Source organism: Lithobates pipiens, unplaced genomic scaffold (genome assembly GCF_037356315.1).
Source record: "Lithobates pipiens isolate NorthernLeopardFrog02 unplaced genomic scaffold, aLitPip1_a1.2 Scaffold_16, whole genome shotgun sequence".
NCBI lineage: Eukaryota > Metazoa > Chordata > Amphibia > Anura > Ranidae > Lithobates > Lithobates pipiens.
This window is the reverse complement of record NW_027507748.1, coordinates 595,893,678-595,916,014: the sequence shown is the minus strand read 5'-3', so window position 1 is coordinate 595,916,014 and position 22,337 is coordinate 595,893,678. Positions and strand designations below refer to the sequence as shown.

At 46.7% G+C, this 22,337-nt stretch overlaps 1 long non-coding RNA gene across 1 annotated transcript; it reads right to left on the bottom strand.

Moving 5' to 3' along the window:
- Positions 1 to 376: 376 nt before the first annotated feature.
- LOC143983854 (uncharacterized) lies at positions 377 to 19,727 on the bottom strand. Its single transcript, XR_013274685.1, has 2 exons — positions 19,401 to 19,727; positions 377 to 3,299 (listed from the first exon to the last, which is right to left on the bottom strand). It is a non-coding gene; the product is annotated as an uncharacterized LOC143983854 (long non-coding RNA).
- Between the last annotated feature and the right edge of the window lie 2,610 nt (positions 19,728 to 22,337).

Sequence of the window (22,337 nt, the reverse complement as noted above, 5' to 3'; positions counted from 1 at the left end):
TCCAGAAATGCATTGACCTTTTATACACACACTAATTGCAAGCAAACAGATCACAGGTGAGGATGGTCACCTTTAATAGCCATTCAAACCTCTTTGTGTTAACTTGTGTGCATGTTATCAGGCCAAAATCATCAGGGTATGTAAACGTTTGATCAGGGTAATTTGGGTAGTTTCTGTTGTCATTATGTTTTAAAAAAAGACTAACCATGAGTGAAAGAAACGTTTTTGTGTTATTCATATTCTCTGAAAAATGGCCAAGAAATCCTAAATTTTGCCAGGCTATGTAAACTTATGAGCACAACTGTATTTATGCTATATCAGTTTTTCAATGGAAGGAACGTGTTCCTTTTATTACAAAATTTGATAGAAAGAGCTGTTAAAGATGAAAAATCACACAACTTTTATTTATTTTTTTAAAACAGTCGAGACATTAATTTCATGCAAAACAACAAGGAGAAAAGGGACTCCCTTGTTACTGCAGAGCTAATTTTTAGAAGTTCTCACCATCGAAATGCCTGAGAGAAATCACTTCAAACTCCACAGCATTCGCTAAAAACTAAAACGTCAGGTTTTGTGGACTGACCCTAGGCTCCATTCACATTTGTCGTTTTTGATCGCAAACAGAATTGATGCTATTCTGCGTGCAATCTCAAAATGCAAAAACGCAGTGCTTTTTATTGCTGCAATTATTGAGTATGAATTGTATGGCAAACCACAAAACTTGTCACCTAAAAGAAGCTTCTGCTCCTTTTAGGATGACAAGCTCCATGCTTTGTGGATTGCCGTGTGATAATCACGGCAATATCACACCACATTTTAGGTGCCATTGAAAATCAATTGCACCCGAACATGCGTTTTGCGATCCCAAAACATGCTGCTACATTCATCCCGGTCAACGATTAATTCTTTTTAGCTCTTAAAAAACAAAAACTGGTCTTTTTTTGGATAGTGCAGGAACTGGGACAACTTCTGTTAGCTTTTTTTATTACTGTGTCTGTCCCTACTGGTAAGGTCTTCCCTTATTTTCTGTGTGGTCTTCGGAACAGACAGCATTAAAAATTATTTTTAGTAGGAATGGTTAAAACTGTATTCTAGTATGCCTAGCACTTTGGGTCCCTGATGGGTAGATTCTCCTTACTTCCTGTGTGATAACTGGGCTGGGAAGTGAGGGAAATTCTCACTAATAGAACAAAATGCAAGATACCATACAATTATCTTGTCTAAAACTATTTGTTCAATATTGTCATGGCATGTCATGTAAAATGTGTTAGTTGCTAATGTCTAAGTTTTTTTTCTAATCTTTTTTGTTAAACTAAATTTCCTGGCAATTATACAGAGCAGGCTAATCAGAAAAAATTCCTGACACATGGTTCAAACTGCATTTAAGCACTTGCTAACCAGCCACCATACTTTTACGGAAGCAGGTCAACTCTCCTGTAGGTCGGTCTGTACAGGTGAGAGCTGCGGGTCTGGCAAACTCGATGTCCACTGGCCGCCCGCAATCGTTGTGCACAGAGGCAGAATGGGGATCTGCTTTGGTAAACAAGGCGGATCCTCGTTCTGACAGGGGACATGTCAGAGATCTTCTGTTCCAGGAACAGTGATCTCCGTCATGTCAATGGCAGCCCATTCCCCCTACAGTTAGAACACACCCAGGAGACACAGTTAAATCCTTCCCTGCCAGTGTCATTTATACATGAAATCAGTACATTTTTATAGCAATGTAATAATGTAACTGGTCCCCAAAAAGTGTAATTTGGGATCAGATATGTCTGTCACAAGGTTTTAGTCCCGCAAAAAAAAAAAAAAAAAAGTCCAGAAATCCTGTAGTATTTAGACGCGATAACTTTTGCACAAACCAATATTCGCTTATTGAGATTTTTTTTTACCAAAAATATGCAGAAGAATATATATTGGCCTAAATTTTTGAAGAAGTTTGTTTACTTTTTTTGGATATGCATTATAGCAAAAAGTAAAAACTAATTATATATATTCAGAATTGTCACTTTTTTGTTTACAGCACTAAAAATAAAAATTGGCAGAGGTGATCAAATACCACCAAAAGAAAGCTATTTGTGGGGGGAAAAAAAGACATACATTTTGTTTGGGTGCAACGTAGCATGACTGCGAAATGGTCAGTTAAAGTGACGTAATGCAGCATCGCAAAAAGTGGCCTGGTCATTAAGGGGGCAAATCCTTCCAAAGCTGAAGTGGTTAATTAAAAGCAAAACCTGTGCTCCAAGTGACTTTGGAAAGGAAAATACAGAGAGTACCTGTAAAAAGTAGCCCCCCCCCCCAAAAAATGGCAATTTTAAGGTGTTTTTTCTTCTTGTGTTGTGTGGGGGCAAAATATCTCCTCCTGGTTCTACTAATCAGTCAATTAGCCAATCAGCCACATGCTACTAGGACCTAAATGCTTCATTATTCCTGCACTGGAAAAGCGATGAATTAGGGGGAGAAAGTATCATTGACCGTCATCATGAAAATATGCAGAGGATTGTGAATGTAGTAGCTTTGTCCAGTTTCCAAAAGGAAAAGGTCTACTTGCACCATTGCTGGTAACCAAAGACCTTGATGGAAGGGTTGGTAAGCCATCAAGACTGCACTGAATGCCAACAGATCTGTACAGGGGTTTTAGATCTGTTTGCAAGTTCTTATCTTTAGTTCCCATTGGTTTATTTAGCTGTGTAGACCGATGTACTTGTCCTGGGAAATAGTCTATTGAGGTACCAATTGTTCGGGTAGATCGTGGCCTATAATGTCTATGTTTGTTTAGTACAGCCTCCTCCTGTTCGTGTGCTGGATTTTTATGTGAATGGGCAGAAGTTGCTGCACACTGGTTTGTCCATAGACCCAAACCATGACTTTCTTCAGCATTAAATGTCATATTTAGTTCAGTAGGCATGGAGAAAGCAGTTGAAGTGAATGAAATATTGGCTGAGGTAGAAGTATCAGCTTCAGACTGTGAAGTGGGAATATCCTTTTTTCTCCTTTTTCGAGTTGGTAATTCTAATTTTACTTGAGAGAATATAGTAGGAACGGCATCCCTTTTTAAAAAAGTCACCATACCTCGAATCTCATATGCATCTAGGGCAAAGTGTTGTGAACAAATGCGATAAGTACCCTTTGAACTATTAAAAATTTTATGGCAAAACTCTTCTAGGTCACCAAAGTCCTGATTAATGTGTAGTAGCCATGTTCTTATAATTTCCATGTCCTTAGGGAATATGTGGAGAGCGACATCTGGATTCTTTTTTCTCCATCGAAAAGAACATCCTTCAACAATGCAGTTCGGCATTCTGACAAAAAAAAAAAAAAACATATACAGTTTAATTAAAGTCTGAAATAATATTATGATGCAACTTAAATTTCTAAGAATTGTACATGCCAAGACAGTGTGATTTTGGAGGGGGTTCCTGCACTACTTTGGTGCGACTTCAGCCCTATAGACTTCTGTGATAACTCACAGAAATTGTATTAGCATTAGATAATAAGCGATTCCTATGAGATAAGCAGGATTTTTTATTTTATTTTTATTTATTTTTTAAGCTCTCACTTCTCCTCCCAGGTCATCCTTGCTGCCTAAAAACTCACCTCCCAAGCACATTTCATTCACACCTGAATGTAGTAAAAGCGTGTGTTCTTACCCACCTTTTTTGCGTATTTTTCCCAAGTGAATGCACATAGGGCAGCTCTTTCACTTGGCTGCCCTACACCCCCAATGTAGTTCACAAACCTTTTTGATCGTGGCGCATTACACTTTTTTTTAGTGTGCATTTTGGCGCTTTTGTAGTAAGGTTTGTCATGTGGCAAAACATGCACCACACTAGCCATGATTCGGACGTCATTAATAATCAGGCTGCATTCAGATCTGCGCTTTTCTGAATGTAGAGCAATCTGCACAGAGTACACGTGCTTTTCCATGCATTTTGGAAATGCGCTACAAACATGCATTGCGTTTGCATTGCCATAATGGCATGCTATAAATGTGAAAAGCCTGAACGTTTGAGAAAGCCCATTGGGCGATAAATGTGAAGTGGGCAGTGACATAATCATGCTGGGACTAGGTGGAGCCGTGTATGCAGAGGACTGTATTGTGAAATTCCAATTTTTTTATTTCTCAAATGTGAGTGCATTTTTATATGGAGATAAATACTTTTTTTATTAGTGATTTGCACTATGGTTCTTTCCTCTTGCCTCCTATACGATTGACACCACCTTGAGAGCTACAGATTTGAAGTGTACAGCCAGTGGGAGCGGCGCCACGTATAACACTGCATAACACGTATAAAGTGCATATAGACCTCCTTTAACCACTTAGCGCAAATCACCGTCATTGTACGTCGGTACTTTGAAGCTAAATACTGTTGTTATGGCAGCAGATAGCTGCCAAAACCCCAGTATTTTCAACGGCAAGCGGAGCTCTTTCAGAAAAAAGTGGTCTCCGCAGCGGATTCACTACAAGACCACTTATCGGGTGCGAGAGAGGGCCGCCCCGCACTCCAGGTCAATTTCGCTACTTACCGATCGCATCCTTCTCCCTGATGGGTATGGAGCAGAGTGAGGGAAAGATGGCACCCGCTCGGCTCCATAACATTGAATTTGGGAAAAAAAAAATCCCCTTTAAGACCATTGGGCAGAAGTGACGTTTGGCGGATATAGGGGAATAATTTTTTTTTTTTTGCAAAAAAAAAAAAAAAAAAAACATTTAATTTTATTATTTAATTTTATTATTTTTCTTAAGTGCATTTTAGTGTAAACGTTAGATCTAACGTCTTTTTGACCCCAGATCTCACATCCAAGAGGTCCTGTCATGCTTTTTTTATATTACAAGGGATGTTTACATGCCTTGTAATAGGAATAAAAAAGTGTGCCAAATAATTTTTTTTTTTTTTAAAGGACAGAGTAAAAAATAAAGAAAAAATAACAAATTTAAAGCACCCCGTCCCGCTGAGCTCACACGCAGAAGCAAACGCTTACATAAGTTGCGCCCGCATATGAAACCCGTGTTCAAACAACACATGTGAGATACTGCCGATCAGGAGAGGGAGAGGGAGAGAATTCTAGCATTACCAGTGTGAACCGAGCCTGAATCAATTTATGGACAGTATATATATATATATATATATATATATATATATATATATATATATATATATATATATATATATATATATATATTTATGGCCCAGAGCCCTCTGACCGATACGGATAAGGATGACAAACAAGGTTAACACAAACTCGCTTACTTGAACCGGACCTGAAAGTGTGCCCTGGCCTAACGTAGGGTATACCAAAATAAGGGGGCATACCCTTGATAGAGAAATGAGTAATAAATGAAATGAAAATGAAATGGAGTGAAATGAGTACTCGCCCGAGGAGTATAATGCTTGAGAAATGCCCTGACAGGGGATGGGTGGGTGGGTATCGCGCACCGGAACCGACGAGGGAGCCAGGCGAACGGGCTGGTTATATACTCCACCGGGCTCCACCCATAATTCCAGGCCACCATACTGGCCTTTCCATTTATGGCCCAGAGCCCTCTGACCGATACGGATAAGGATGACAAACAAGGTTAACACAAACTCGCTTACTTGAACCGGACCTGAAAGTGTGCCCTGGCCTAACGTAGGGTATACCAAAATAAGGGGGCAAAAACATACAGGTAGGGAATGCCTTTATTGATTCAAGTTTGTTACTGGGTGAGCTTGACAAAGGCCTGGGCCATCTCTACTTGCGGATTGGGTATGTAACGGGCGAAACAGGTGGACTTCCATCTACCCAACTTTTTGATAACGTGGACCGGGACCCCTTGGCGGGAGGCAGTTGAAGCCGCTCCGATCCGAAATGAATGTCCGGAGTAGTGAGCCGGATTGAGGTGAAGGATGCCCAGGAGTATCCTGACATGCTCCATGAACTGGGCTGCGTTCAGTGGCTTACCGTGGAATGGCAGAAGCGGGCCAGTTCCTGGTTGATCGGCCAGAAGGGTCAACAAGCGGGTGAGCATGGCGACCGGGCACCAGCGGTTGTTAGTTTTATAAAAATGTATGTCCGTACCTGGGCCAAGCTGCTGCGTCTTGGATACTGCTATATGTAGGATGAAATGGTCTCCGTGCCTGACCAGGTGGTGCTTGCATAGCGTGCGAGCTGAGGGGCTACTGGAGGTAAACTCGCCTGGCCGCAAGAAGCCGTAGAAGGCCAGGTGTATGGCTGCTTGTATAACGATACTAGTGTGGAGTCCGAAAGGTGCAGTGGCCAGAATATCAGACATGTTTCTGAAAACGTCTCCTGTGATAGGCAGGCGTTTGAGGGAGGCCGTAGGCTGGCGTTTCTGGATGCCACGCATGACGGCCCGAATGGCGTGAAAAGTGAACAAGGAGGGTTCAGCAGGGTCCTGGAGGGACGTAAAATGTTGTACCCCGGCCAGGTATAGTCGGATCGTGTTAAAGGATAACGCCAAGTCCGAGTGGCAATGGGCAATGAAGGCCAGGACTTGCTTGACCCGGGAGGTCTCTGTGGAGTGAGATGTTAAGAAACGGTTAAAGGCCCTCCAGGCTGTTTGGTAGGCCTTGCGGGTATTGTCTGCGAGGGAGTGATTGATGAGTTGAGTCGCGGCTACTAGGTGAGGGGTTAATCCAGGGTCAGTTGAGACCAGTCCGGGATAACTGCTGACGTTGGTCCGGCTCCGGGCACCTGATCAAAAAAGGAAACTAAGTTAAAGCGGGAGAGGGCGTCCGCTGCCCGATTACATTTACCGGGGATAAAGGCACAATGAACATTAAATTGAAACAATAACGAGAGCTGGACCAGTCGCCGCAGGAAGGACATAATCTCCAGAGACTTAGACCTGCCTTTGTTAATGATTTCCGCAGTGGCGAGATTGTCCGTTGAAAAGGTCACTGTTTGACCGGACCAACTGCGGCCCCACGTGTGGGCAGCGGCTACGATGGGGTACAACTCGAATAGGGAGGACGTCTCGGTGAAGCCCGGAATTGCCAGTATCTGAGGAGGCCAAGGGGCTGCGAGCCAGAGGTGGCCAAAAATTGCCGCAAAACCCGTGGAGGCCGCTGCGTCGGTCACGACCTGCGGTGACGAGGAGGACACGGAGGGAATGAATAGGGACACACCATTCCAGGACGTCAGGAATTCCTCCCACATGGCAAGATCTGCTATAGCTGCGGGGTCCAGGCTGAGGATATGCTCCGGGTCTTGTGAATGAGACAGTAGGACTAACAGGCGTGATACGAAAGCGCGACCTTGAGGGATGATGCGCATAGCAAAATTAAGCATACCGAGAAGGGACTGTAGCTGCCTCTTGGTGCAAGTTCTGGTGCGGGTGAAGTCCCTCATGACCGACCTGATGCGGCTTAGTTTATCCGGGGGGAGGCTGGCCTGCATAGTGCTGGTGTTTAAGCTGACCCCGAGGAAGGTGATTGCCTGCGCAGGGCCCTCCACCTTGTGCTCAGCAATAGGGACGTCAAGGTTATTGAAGACCACCCTTAGTTTATCCAGATCCCCTGGAAGGGAGCCAGGTGACTCGACCAGCAGGAAGTCATCCAAATAGTGTATGACTCCCTGGCACTGGGCTACGTGCAGCAAGATCCATTCGAGAGCCTGCGCAAACGAGTCGAAGAGCCAGGGGCTACTCTTGGACCCGAAGGTTAGCTTAGTGGCAAAATAGTAGAGCTCCCTCCATTTGATGCCATGCCAGCACCAGAGAGATGGATGGATAGGAAGGAGCTTGAAGGCGTCCGAGATGTCGGCCTTGGAGAGCCATGTTCCTGTGCCTGACTTGAGAATGGCCTGGATGGCCATGTCTACGGATGCGTATTTAAGGGAGAACTCCTCAGAGGGGATAAGAGAATTAAGACTGGGGACAGAGGAAGAATAAGGCGCTGACAAATCGTAGACCAACCTAAGTTTATTGGAGAACTTGCCCTTGACAAGCCCAATAGGGCTGACTCGCCAGGTGTTAAATGGGGGCTTCGTGAAAGGGCCTATGATGAAATCCCGGTCTAGCTCTGCCCGTAATAGCTGGTCGATGGCTTGTACGTCCGTGGCTGCTGACCGCAGGTTCTGGCACTCGTGTGTAAGGTGAGGGAGAGAGATAAGTCCTGTATGAAAGCCCTGAGTAAAGCCCTGAACTAGGTAGGTGGCAAGTGAGGGGGTGGGATGATTGGTGAGGTAGACACTGAGCCACGACACGTTGACCCGGCTTAGTCAAGATTTTCTAGCCTGCTTGACCTCGCACATGAGCCTGGGATGAGCTCTATGACATCGTGAGCATACATGGAGCAGCCTGCACTGGCTGAAATTGCACGACCCACTGTTGTAGTTGTTACAGATGGCCGCGCCTCCCAAGGTCTTGACCGGGCGCCCCAGTTTATCCGTCTGCGGCAGGCGTACCGGCGCCGGTAGGGCCTGGGCGGTACCTGAGGTCGATGGACCGTCTACGGGCGGGGTTGCCACTGAGCTGGCACACCAAGTTGCGGTGTGAGTAGCCGACTGGCAAATGGCACAAAGGGGAGACCGCAGCCCTGCGAAGTGTCGGCAGAATAACTCGGTGTCCATGACACTCCAATCCGTAGGTATCTGAAATTGGGAAAGCCTGGCGGCCGCCTTAGCGGAGAAGGAGCGGTGATAGTCATAAAATGAAAAACCGCCGTATTTATACCCCAGGTCAACTACCGCGTGGAGGTAACGATCCAGTTCCTCCCTCCTGCCGGGGGAGGCCGAGCAGATGACATCCCTCAGCATGCCGAAGGCCAAGGTGAACTCGGTGACAGAAAGCTTCCTGTCCAGCCTGGGGTCTTTGGCTTTGAGGACCACCGACACGTCCCCCCAAGTGTAAGCTTTGTTTTCTGCCAGCTCATGAATGGATATCAGGAGTGAAGCCAGATTGACGTCCTTGCCCTCTAGGATGTCCTTCCTGACGTTGGCTGAAATTAAATGAGAAGGGTACACTACTGGTGTACCCCCGGGGGTACCTGCGCTGGTGTTCTCCACTGCTTGTAAAGCTGGTGTAGGAGGAGAAACGACTGGGCGGGTCTCGAGGAGGGCCACCCGACTCTGAACCTCTGACATTGAGGTCATCAGGGATGACACCAGCGTGTGAAGCTGCGTGATGGAAGCAGCGATAGAGCCCAGGGAGGCCTGCTGGACACTATCCTCAACCGCGGCTGGGGGAGGAAAAAGGAGCCCGAAAAGCTCGGCCTTTCTGGCTGTAGCTGGGAAGGGTACACCCCTACGCCTCAACTCGGCTGTCAGCCTGGGAATGGTCCATGATCTGAAGGACCTTTGGCTGCCGCTCTCTGAGACGAGAGACGGAGACAACGGAGCCGTGTAGTCCTCGCTGCCAGCCTGGGACATGGTGGCAAAATCCAGGCTTGGTGAGCCTATTAATCCTTGGGTCCGGGTTTTTCTCCTATACGGAACCTTTTTTTTTTTAGAGAAGGATACTACCGCTTGTGAGCGTCTCCTTCCCAGAAGATTCTCTTACCTAAGGAGGCACCGTCCGACCCGGTGCAGGTTGGACCTACTGAAAACTCGACTGATCTGAGGAGATGAAGGTGAGTTTGTATGAGACTCCTATACCTGCAGAGAGATGTCTAGCTAAATAGTGGAGGTAAGACTTGAAATGTGATGAAAGACATAACTGAAACGAGCTACATAAATAAAACGAGCAGACAACCGAATTTAGAATAACGTGCATATGGCGACAGAGACGTGACTTGGTTGCGCCGCAGATGCAAAATTTCCTTTTCCTTCCCTTTCCCCATTTTTTTTATTTCTTTTTGTTTCCAACGCAAATTGCACATAGAACGTGGGGCTCAAGCGAAGGTGGACCCTGCCACGTGGAGCTCAGGCAGGGGGGTGAACCCCGCCACGTGGCGCTCAGGCAGGGGGGGGGGGGGGTCTGCCACGTGGAGCTCAGGCGGAGGTGGAGCCCGCCACGTGGAGCTCAGGCAGAGGGGGGGGGGGGTCTGCCACGTGGAGCTCAGGCGGAGGTGGAGCCCGCCACGTGGAGCTCAGGCAGAGGGGGGGGGGGGGGCCTGCCACGTGGAGCTCAGGCGGAGGTGGAGCCCGCCACGTGGAGCTCAGGCAGGGGGGGGGGTCTGCCACGTGGAGCTCAGGCGGGGGGTGACCCCGTCACGTGGAGCTCAGGCAGGGGGGGGGGGACCCCGCCACGTGGAGCTCAGGCGGGGGGTGAACCCCGCCGCGTAGAGCTCAGGCAGGGGGGGGGGGGGGGAGGGGACCCCGCCGCGTGGAGCTCAGGCAGGGGGGGGGGACCCTGCCACGTGGAGCTCAGGCAAAAGGGGGGGGGTACTGAAATGAGGCGTAGCAGCTGGGCGCACCAGAACGAATCGATGCATAAGGAATGCGATGGGATTCGAATTGGAGCGTAATAAGTGACAGAAATGATATGCCATGACAAAGACTAGAATCAAGGACCATGCTTGAACCTGCGAGTGACTCAGTCTCTGGAGCATGTACAGAAATGAGGCCGAACCTTGGGGCACTTCGAAGCGAATCGGTGCGTTAGAGATGCGACGGGATTCGAATCGGAGCGTGGTAAGTGACAGAAATGATAACATGGTTAGAAGTGGCAGAAATGAAATGATTCGACATAACTGCAATGATTGACATGGAAAGAAATGACCTGACGGACATAGTACAAACGGTATGAAATGATTTTTTTTTTTTTTTTTTTTATTTGAACAACCTGAGATTGACATTGCCCGGACTGCTCAATTTAGCGTGACAAGCAGACAGCTGTGATTTCGAAACGGTTCGATCGATTCGAACACGATGAAATGAGTCGTTCGGTTTAGCAATGACGTGCTACGAAACGAAGTGCCTGTTGGCACGAACGACAAGTACCGAAAAGGTGACAACGACTTCTTCGAAGAAGGGGTAGTGACATGAGGTATCGAATACAAGTTAAGACGTCCGTGTAATCTAGAGTGAGTGGTTCGTGAGTTCAGGAATCTAGTTTACGTGACTTAATAACACATGAACGAAAAGGGTGCCGAAGCCCTACCTGCGACAGCCGGCCCAGACGTGTTGTACGACAACGGAAAATTTCGATTTAGAGTATAGCGACTCAGACGGCAACCAGACGGACGCTGACGAACGACAAGGCTTTGTCGACACGAGGCGGACGAAAACGTAGGAACTCACGAACCCGGCTCACTGTAAAGTCTTGTGGATAGTCGGCCCTTGATTTCTGACGTATCAGATATCGCGCACCGGAACCGACGAGGGAGCCAGGCGAACGGGCTGGTTATATACTCCACCGGGCTCCACCCATAATTCCAGGCCACCATACTGGCCTTTCCATATATATATAAATGTGATTTAATTGGCAGATTAATCTGTATCACCCTTTGCAAAAACTCCGGACTAAAGAATGCGTAGCAAGCGGTCTCTGAAATAAAATGGATAAGGCTTAGACTTGACCCTTAATAGAACTTAAGGCCAACTTCATCTCTACGCCTAATTGTAGAAAGGTAAGAATTCTGCCTATAATATATCTTTGAGGGTGCCAAAATATACAGTGCCTTGCGAAAGTATTCGGCCCCCTTGAACTTTTCAACCTTTTGCCACATTTCAGACTTCAAACATAAATCCTGTATTTGGCTGCATCCATCTTCCCCTCAATTTTAACCATCTTCCCTGTCCCTGCTGAAGAAAAGCAGGCCCAAACCATGATGCTGCCACCACCATGTTTGACAGTGGGGATGGTGTGTTGAGGGTGATGAGCTGTGTTGCTTTTACGCCAAACATATCGTTTTGCATTGTGGGCAAAAAGTTCGATTTTGGTTTCATCTGACCAGAGCGCCTTCTTCCACATGTTTGGTGTGTCTCCCAGGTGGCTTGTGGCAAACTTTAAATGAGACTCTTTATGGATATCTTTGAGAAATGGCTTTCTTCTTGCCACTCTGCCATAAAGGCCAGATTTGTGCAGTGTACGACTGATTGTTGTCCTATGGACAGACTCTCCCACCTCAGCTGTAGTTCTCTGCAGTTCATCCAGAGTGATCATGGGCCTCTTGGCTGCATCTCTGATCAGTCTTCTCCTTGTCTGAGCTGAAAGTTTAGAGGGACGGCCAGGTCTTGGTAGATTTGCAGTGGTCTGATACTCCTTCCATTTCAAAATGATCACTTGCACAGTGCTCCTTGGGATGTTTAAAGCTTGGGAAATCTTTTTGTATCCAAATCCGGCTTTAAACTTCTCCACAACAGTATAACGGACCTGCCTGGTGTGTTCCTTGGTCTTCGTGATGCTCTCTGCGCTTTCAACAGAACCCTGAGACTATCACAGAGCAGGTGCATTTATACAGAGACTTGATTACACACAGGTGGATTCTATTTATCACCATCAGTCATTTAGGACAACATTGGATCATTCAGAGATCCTCGCTGAACTTCTGGAGTGAGTTTGCTGCACTGAAAGTAAAGGGGCCGAATAATTTTGCACGCACCACTTTTCAGTTTTTTTATTTGCTAAAAAAGTTTAAAATATCCAATAGATTTCGTTCTACTTCACAAGTGTCCCACTTGTTGGTGATTCTTCACAAAAAATTAAAATGTTATATCTTTATGTTTGAAGCCTGAAATGTGGCAAAAGGTTGAAAAGTTCAAGGGGGCCCGAATACTTTCGCAAGGCACTGTACATAAGCCTTTCAGACTCTATAATATATAGTTCTAGCTTCCTTGCATTAATCAAAGTACAGATAACTAACCCAGAAAGCCCATGTTTCTTCAGAATGTGAGTTTCAATAGCCAGGCCGTTAAATTTAGCATTTGTAAAGTAGGATGGAAAATTGGCCCCTGTGAGAGCAGGTCTGGCCTTAGTGGAAAGAACCATGGGTCCTCCACTGCCATCTTTTCGATTTCTGCATACCATGACCTTTTTGGTCAATGCTGGCGCTTCCAGAATTACCGGCTTTCTTTCCAGCTTGAGCCTGCAAAGAAGTCATGCTAGCAACTGAATGGGGGGGGGGGGGGAGGCATAGATCAGGGAAGCAGTGGGGGACACCAACGCATCTGTTCAGCATGCAAGTGGATCCCTTGTCCTGGACACAAAGTTGACTAACTTCTTGTTGAATCTGGACGCTAGAAGATCTACGTCCGGAGCCCCCCCTCTTTGGCAAACAGCACAAAAAATGTTGGGGTGAAGAGACCATTCTCCTGGGAATAACTTGCCAATTCCTGGAATGAAGACTGCTTTCCTTTCTGCCCAAGCTAGAATATGGTTCAGCTCTCTCTGTGCTGAGACTTTTGGTGCCCCCTTGGTGATTGGCATTGTCGGATTGGATCCTGACAGGACAATCGCTTAACCTGGAAGTCCAGGTTTTCAGAGCCAGACGCACGGCCCGAATCTCTAGGATATTGATGGGCAAGGCTTTTTCCGTTCTTGACCACTGTCCCTGGACAGTCTTCTCTAGTACTGCTCCCCAGCCTGAGAGGCTGGCATCTGTCGTTTCTACTTTCCAGATAATTGATCTGAAGGATTTTCCTTTCAGCGGATTCTGGGTTAGTAACCACCAACTGAGACACTCTTGGGGACAGCCGCATTGGCAAGCCCAAAGCTTGGATCGTTTTGTTCCAAGCAGATAGGATACTGTTTAGCGACAGTCTCAAATGGAACTGGGCATAGGGGACTGCTTTGAAGGAAGCCACCATCTTTCCTAACAACCTCATGCAAAGACGAATTGAGGGATTTCTTTTTGACCTGACCATCTGCACCAGCTCTTGTATGGAGCTGATCTTTGCCGGAGGCAAGAACACCTTTTTCTGGGCTGTGTTTATAATCAAGCCCAAATACTCCAGCTTTCTTAGCGGTTTTTAGGGAGGCTTCTCTATGTTTAGAATCCAACTCAGACTTTCCAGGTAACTGGTTGTAATGCATACACTTTGTTCCAAGCGAGCCACTGACTGGTCTATTAACAATAGATTGTCTAGGTACGCCAAGACTGTTATGCCCTGTGCCCTTAGCCTGGCTAGAGGTGGGGCCAGTAATATGCATCCCAGAGGTCAATGGATGCCAGAGGTTCTCTTCCTTGTAGGATAGAAACTACTGGCCTGATTGACTCCGTGCGAAAGGAGTGGATTTTAAGGAACTGATTTAGATTCCTTAGATCTAGAATGGGTCTGACATCTCCATTTGGTTTTGGTACCGTAAAACAGGTTTCACTAAAACCCCAAACCTTGCTCTTTTGTAGGGATCTGTATGATCACCCCCTGATCCAGCAATCGGTTTAATGCTTGAAACGGGGATTGCCTTTTCCCTGTATCTTTGGGAACGTTTGATCTCAGAAAAGGAGAGATGGTGGAAACTCCCAAAATTCTAGCTTGTATCCTAGAGACCCTGTGGAGAAGGCCTATCTGTCCTAAATTTCCCTTTACCAGACTTCTGAGTAATGCAAAAGTCTTCTCCCCACTCTTCATGATGAGGCTTTAGGTCTTCTTTTGAGCCTGGGCCTGACCCTGAGGTTTTCCTCTAGAGTCTGACAGCGAAGCCCATCACCACTGCCTAGAGGTGGATGCCCCCGACGCAGGAGAAAAAGTCAATTTAAATGAAGGACGTTTATACTTTCTTTTGACCGGCAAAAGAGTACTTTTCCCCCTATAAATCGTTTGATTGTATTTATCCAAATCATTGCCAAATAAATAGTTGCTCCCCATGAAAAGGGAAACTAGTCAGAAGCTTTTTACAAGGTGCTTCAGCTGACCAACTTTTTAACCATGGGGTCCTACGCATGTGTATTAGCACAAGCGCAAGGCGGGACGCCTGGTGAATAGAATCTTTCATGGTGTCTATGGAAAAATGTAGCACCTTTGGCCGTTCAGCCAACTCACGGGCCTGTTGTGCAGGGACCTTCTTAAGGGCCTCTTTGAATTGGTCCTTTAGAGACTGACAGGTGCCTATTTCAGCAACTGGCAGGGGCCGTTTCTTAGCCTGCAAGGAAAAAAAAAAGAGGATTTTAACAGAAATTCCAACTTTTTATCTGTTGGATCCTTAAGCATTTGTGCATTGTCTACTGGACAAGTTACATTTTTATTCATGCTGGAAATCGCAGCGTCAACTGCTAGTACCATCCATCTTTTTGTGACTTTCTCCTCCATGGGATAGAGAGCCGAGAATCACTTTGGAGGGAGCAAATGCTTATCCGGGTGATCCCATTCAGCATAAATAAGCTTTTCTAGTAATGCATGGGCCGGAAACACATGAAAAGGTTGTAAAGGTTTTAAAGAACCCAAGGAAGAAACCTGCTATCTGCCTGCTGTTGCGATATCTGACCCGGCTTCCGTCTGACCTTGCTGACCTCTCCTGCTCTGACCCCAGCCTGCTTGACCTCGCTTTGGACTGTACCTCCGTTGCCGAACCTCTCCCTGCCTGCACTGCCCTTCTGTCTGCTGTACTTACCTGTCTGCTTATCCATTGTGACCCGGCCTGCCTGACCATTCTTCTGCTGTCCAAGTGTGCTGCACCCGGTCCTTGCTGCCGCTGCCTTGTCGGCTGATCGCTGCCTGCCTTGTCTACCATCTTCTCTGCAGTTCCAGCATCCAGAAGTTACCAGCCGCTGCTTCCAGTCAGACACTCCTACCCCGCTGCGCTCACGGGGCCACTGTCTCAACTCCAGTGATCCCTGAACCAGAGCTGTAAGAGAAGTCTTCTTCCATCAAGTCGGGCTCATCACCAGGTACCTAACAGGCACTGTACAATCAAGTGTGGATCAGCCTATCACACCTTGCCAATTAGTTAAGTAACGTTGCTCATCTGCAACTTTTGTCTTTCTTCGACAGATATGATGTATAAAATGTTTTACCCCCTTAGTTTCCCCAATTGGAGGGGGGGGGGGGGGAGGAGGACACATTGTTCAATAATGAATGCCTTCCTGCAATACACACAGTTTGTAGATGGACACAGAGCTGCTGAAAGGGTATGTGTATATTTACTTCCTCTAGAGGAGATTTTAAGGCATTTGCAGTTCCTAAGCTTTTCTCTTACCTTTTCCTCACTGCAAGATGTTGCTGAAAACATCCAGATCCAAACTTCACCCATCGCGGTGGGCAGCCTTAGTAAACCTTCAAAGACTGGGTCCCTATATTGGGGATTCCACTCCTTTGGACCTGTATAGCACCACTCAGGAGCAACTTTAGGAAATGTAGCATGACCAAATAAAAAAAGTCCTAGTTCCTGGGGTCCAGTCCTCAAAAGAAGCTTATGTCGCGTACACACGACCAGACTTTCCAGCAAACTAGGTCCGACGGTCTTCCCGACAAACTTTCAACGGAGTACTGACGTGTCAGGGCCTTAGCCCTTCCTTCTCTGGGCTGGCTGCTCAGCTGTCGGCTAATTGCCAGCTCTCTTCTCTCTCTCCACAGTTACCCAGCTGTTCCTGATCCTGCTCGTCTGACCTGCCTACTTAAAGCTGTCCAGCTCACGTCACCTCTGCCTTCGCCTTGGTCACATCACAAGAAACCATCTCCTGCATTCCTGTTTAAAGACTGGCTTTGCTGACGTCCCTTCTGGCTCCTTATCCCGCTTGCTGTTCCTCCACTTGGATCTCTGACTTCTGGTCTGGCTGATTACCCGATCTGGTTATTAAACTCTGGCCTGGCTGACTACTCGATCCGGTTACTGAACTCTGGCTATGCTTTGACTACGCTTACTCTATTTACCTTTTTATTAATAAACAAGTGTGATTTAATTGTACTTCTGTGTCGATCTGGTTCATGGTTTCTGGCACGATGGACCTTCCGGACTTGCCCACACATGAACGGACCAAGTCCGTTCATTTTGAACGTGATGACATAAGACGGAACTAAAAAAAGAAAGTTCAATAGCCAGTAGCCAATAGCTGGCCTAGCGTCAAATTTGGTCTGTCGGACAGATTTTAAACATGTTCTATTTCCGTCTGATTTTTTTTTTTTTTTTTTATGAAAAAACGATCGGATTAGCATACACACAATCCTATTGTCCGACGGACTGATTCCGTCAGACCTAGTCTGCTGGAAAGTCCGGTTGTGTGTACGTGGCATTACAGGCAAAACCTTGTTCTATGCGAGGCCCGGGTACCATCCTGTGGCCTCAGTGGCTTGAATGGATCCGGTTGTGGAGGTTATTTAAATCCAGCATTGATCCCTCCTGGAGCTCCTCAGAGCAGATCTTCACTCGTGACCAACACCTTAGACACTGGCGAACAAACTAAGGTACTCCTAGAAGGAAGAGGGGTTATATAGGGGGAGTGAACTTCCTGTATTGGGTATACCAGTGTAAACACCTGAAGGTGGCTCATAACCCATTAAGTTATTACTCAGGCTGTGTGTCCCATGATGTTACGATAAAGAAAAGGGGGGGAGGGGGCGTAAAGATTCCGGAGGTCAAGTGGTTAAACACCTTGAAAATAAAACTCGGTCTCAAACAAAATGACATAAAACTCTTTTGGGTACAGCTTTGCATGATGGGAGTAATTATTGGTCACACTATCAGAACGCTGAAAAATATCCTGGTAATGAATGGGGTATTACAGGCTAGTACTCGGGTGGTTAACCACTTCCCGTCTGCTGTATGAAAAATGACGGCTGGGTGGTGGTTGCGTTATCCTGACTGGGCATCATATGATTTCTATCAGGATAAGCCGCTGGCATGTGCCTGAGCAGCGCTCAGTAGTGCGGTGTGTCACTCTAACACACCCCATCTCCTATCTTGGTAAAGAGCCTATGATGGCTCTTTACATGTGATCAGCTGTGTCCAATCAGAGCTGGTCACATTGTAAACCAGGAAGTACCGTTTATTGTCTTTTCCTCTTTCCGCAATGACAAGAAGCGAGTAGAGGAGAGCCCTTCAGCGGCTCTCCTGACATGGGGGCGGGGTCTGGGCTGATAATCAGTACACTGATTATCAGTGCAGGCACATCAAGGATGCCCACTAGAGCCCACCAGGGATGCCAATCAGTGAATGTCTGTCAGTGCTGCCTCATCAGTGACCATTAGTGTCTGACCGTGAAGGAGAAAACTTACTTATTTACAATTTAAAACAGAAACCAAGAAAAAAATTTTTTTTTCCAACATTTGTCTTTTTTTGTTTAACAAATAGAAAACGCCAGTAGTGATTAAATACCACCAAAAGAAAGCTCTATTTGTGGGAAAAAAATGATATAAATGTAATTTGGGTACAGTGTTGCATGACCGTGCAATTGTCATTCAAAATGTGACAGCGCTGAAAATGGGCCTGGGCAGGAAGGGGGTGAAAGTGCCCTGTATTGAAGTGGTTAACCACCTACTCCCCACCATATAGCAATATGACTGTGGCAAAGTGGTCGGACGTCATATGACGGGATTCCGGCAACACGGTGATCTGACACACCGCAATGCCGGTCGTGGTATGGAGCTTCTGACTGAGGCTTCTTACCACACAATCAGCTGTGATCAATGACAGCTGATCATCGTGTGAACCAGGATGTGCCGTAAACGGTTTTCCTTTGTTCACACGGACAAGAAGAGCAAATCTGCAGCTCTCCCTGTTGGGGGGGGGGGGGGGGGGGGTTCTGTGCTGATAATCAGCACATTATCAGTGCAACCCCCATCAGATGTGCCCATCCAGCTGCCAAATAGTGCCCATCACCTGCTGCCTGTGCCCCATAGTAAACTCCTGCCAGTGCCCAGAAAAGTGGCAAACATTGCCAATCGGTGCCCCATCAGTAATGCCTGTCAGTGCCCTTCAGATGCCATGCATGTCAGTAGCTCCTTATGAGTGCTGCCTATCCAGTGCCACCTATCTGTGCCCATCTTTTTTTTTTTTCTTTTTTCAAAATGGTCATTTATTTTTGCTTATGGCGCAAAAACTAAAAACCTCAGAGGTGATCAAATACCACCAAAAGAAACCTCTATTTGTGGGGGAAAAAAAATGATAAAAATGTAGTTTGAGTACAGTGTTGTATGACCGCGCAATTGTCATACAAAGTGAGACAGCGCTGAAAGATGACGTAGTCCTGGCAGAAGGGGGGTGCCCGGGATGGAAGGTGGTAAACTCTATAGGTCCTCTGATATGAGGATGTCCTTTCCTCTTCATTCTGGGTGATTCCCTGTGAATGTGACCCAAGAGAATCAGTGTGAGAAGCATGAATGGTGAGCGCACATGTATCTTCCTGTGTGATACACACTGTAACGATGAGTTGTATCCATGGGTCATCAGAAGACACCTAGCTGTGTTTACACTGAGCAGCTTCCATCTGAAGCTTCTAACACAGATCCCCCCCGGATCACATCAGACCACCTGCAATGCAGGACAATATCTAATAACCTTGTATTTCCCATCAGCAGCCATGTGTGGCGATGAGTAACATGTGAGATATACCACCCCCCCCCCCCCAATCCCCCAGGCTTACCTCTCACTTCCTCCATCGGCTTTTTGCACTGGGAATGACATAGAGAGACCACGCCCATCTACATTGGCTGATACCGCCCAATCAGCATGGCCGCGCTCACTCTCACCATTGACACGCCCCTACCCAAGTATTGAACTAAGTATTCCACACCTCTCTTTTTATCTGATCGCCCATTCCGTCTTATCTGACACCACCTCTTCTTTCCGCCCTCTACTGATAAGCCAATTCCTATTCTAAATCTGCCCACCAATAGTCCTTCCCCTTGTTACATATTTACACAAAGCCACGCCTCTTCCTGCTCTGCCTAACTAATAGCCACGTCCCTTCCCGCACTTCTCTCCCCTTTGATTGTTCACGTTACTCCCACCCGCCCTTTTTTGCTTATGGCCCCGCCCTCTTCCGCTGAGAACCGCGCTTTTCATCCCGCCCCATTCTGCTGTATCGCCACGCCCCTCCTGCATTTTCTCAATGACAATCCCTCTTCATCCCGCCCTTCTTTTTACAGATTCCAGTAAGACCCGCCCCTCCAGGTGCCCGGTTTCCGGGTGGTGGTGTGGTGCTGTCTAATGACGTCAGAGCACTGCGGTCGGCCCCATCAACTGGAGACAGGACGGGAATCGGTGTAATAATGTGCAGGAAGATGATAGGTCCCGATTGTCGGGTGGTGGGCGGAGACAGAGCGTGCAGTCACAATCCACTGTAACCAGTTCGGATTTTTTTGCACACGTAAAAAACAGAATCTTTGTCCTTATAATGACTTATTACCCCCAGTATATTATATATTTTCTGAAAGCAGAGACCCTAGAGAAAAAAACGGTAGCAGTTGCAATGTTTTATGCTGGACAATAGTTGCGCAATTTTAGCAAACGCATATTTTCAGGAATAAATATAATAAAACAAATTTTTGTGCAAATGGCCAGAATATAATATTCAATTTTTTGGTAAACGATAAGTCGGACTTGCATTAAGTAAATAGATACAAAGCCTGTCAAGTCTTAAAATTGCGTGCATCTACAGTAAACGATGGTATCCATACATCTCCATAGGTGAAAAGCCTTTACAGCTCATCAGTGTAGAATTACTGTGAGCTCTAGGGTTAGAAGTGCTGCTCTCACACCGACATTTGCAGCAATACCTTACATGTGTGGTGCAATCGCCTTTTACATACCAATGCTGTGTGTGGAGGGCAAGGGGTGCAACTTTTTATATATATATATATATATATATATATATATATATATATATATAATTTTTTTTTTTTACTTTTTTATTATTTTTTGTAGCACTGACCCCCGAAGGAGCTGCTGGTTTTATTGGGCTTACCGTTACCTTCTTGACCTCGTCTCCGTCTAGGTTTTCCCGTGGTAGATGGCCCAAAGAAATACAGAAACTGACACTAGATCTTCTTTTGGGTTATTTATTTAGAAGATAAAACAGTCTCTCAATGAAGGGTAGAGGGTTTAGGAGAAAGTTCAGGTACTTTTGGACTGTAAAAATAGAAAGTCTCTTATAGAAGAAATCCAGAGAATAACCGTTTCACAGCCGGATAGACCTCTTCTCACTAAGCCTAGCAGCCGGTAGGGTGTTAAGTAAAGCGAAGTCTCTGCCACAGACTTGGATGTGAATTACTTGAGAAAAGTCTCTGCCACAGACTTGAGTGTAACCGAGGGGCATAGACAAATTTAGAGAACTATCATACAGTACCAGTATCTCTCAGCCTGTCCGGCGATACCGTATGAGTGTAGATTCCATGAAGTGTCCTTCAACTAAGCCTCCAGGCTCCTTCAGAGAAACCAGCCTATTGCATGGCCTTCTCATCAAGAGTCCTCCCCTGGATGCTTCTCCAGTTGCTGGCCCTCTCCTTAGATGAGATGGCACCGGACCACCCTTGAATCCTCAGGCCTCGACATCCAGTCAGGACTGTCCCTGCAGTTACTTCACCTCGGGCTATCCAGCCCCGAGACTTGGAATTGCATGGATCCGCACCCCAGGCCAGGAGGGCCATGGGAACTTGTCAGGAGGACCAGGACCAAATAGACAGCAAATATCTTCTGGACCGGAACACTGAAGCACGTGATGTCAGTACCTTAAATACCACCTCCCAGAGTGCACAGCAGGAGAACACTCCCACTGGGCTGGTTCCGAGAAAATGTGGCACTCAATATACCCAGCTAAACTGCGTTCTACCACTTGCCGGCGGTGACAGCGACACCTGCAGCCAAGGAGAACTCAGTGCAATGTAGCCAGACTGGTACTGAAACCTTAATTTAGCAAAATTAGCCCTAAAACCCAACTGTGGTTTCAGGAATATTAATGCTCGTCAGGAGCCGGCACTACATATGTATCTTTTCATCAGAAGAGGTGTAACTAGAACCTCCAGGGCCCTAGTGCAAGAAACCATGATGGGCCCCCTGACCCCCCCCACCCCTTCCACCTGAGCCCAGGCTTCCAGTTCTGGGAGGGTGTCCATGAACAGCCTCCCAGAACCCTGCCTCCCATGTGCCCCCTGGGGCATGCATCCAGCACGCGCTGTGACTGCTGTGTCCATGGTAAAGGGTCGATCACAGCAGCCCTTTACCATGTGATTAGCGGATCACATGTAAACAGACTTGTACACAGACTTGCTGGTTATTGAAGTTGTTTCTTCCCATGCTATGTCTGTGTGAGGAAAGGAGAGCCATTAATCGGAAAGACTCTGAATACATTGTTTACACTGATAATCAGGACTCTGGTCATTAGTGCCCTGATTATAAGTGCAGCCTCATGAGTACCACCTATCAATGCCACGTATCAGTGCCACCTTTTAGTGCTCATCAGTGCCACCTATCTATGCCCATTAGTGCTCATCAATGCCACCTATCGATGGTTATCAGTGCCGCCTATCAGTGCTCTTCAATGCCACTTATCAGTGCTGCCTATTAGTGCTCATCAATGCCA